Here is a 297-nt window from a genome sequence, read left to right as displayed (position 1 = left end):
TTCCTCAAGCGCTAAGCTACGGCAGCCTCGCTGCACTTGGTAGCACTTGTAGTCAATCCACACCTGAGTCGTTTAGACTGATCCTTTATGAGGATGGAGGAATTCTCCTCTTTGCCCCATAGCATGCAGAATGGGCTTAACAAACCAATGTCCTTGCTTGGCCTTGAGGGCGTGCAACACCTTGTAGCGCTAGGTCCCAAGGCAATCGGTTCGCGTCTAGAGCCGTTTTCAAGTTACGAAAACGCGCTGCTAGAGCACCTGCAGCAGAAGATGTCTGCATCAATTGCGTCTATGACA

This window comes from Plasmopara halstedii, assembly GCF_900000015.1.
Source record: "Plasmopara halstedii genome assembly, contig: Scaffold_323, whole genome shotgun sequence".
Classification (NCBI taxonomy): Eukaryota; Oomycota; class Peronosporomycetes; order Peronosporales; family Peronosporaceae; genus Plasmopara; species Plasmopara halstedii.
The sequence above is the reverse complement of the archived record's forward strand: the minus strand, read 5'-3'. Positions refer to the sequence as shown.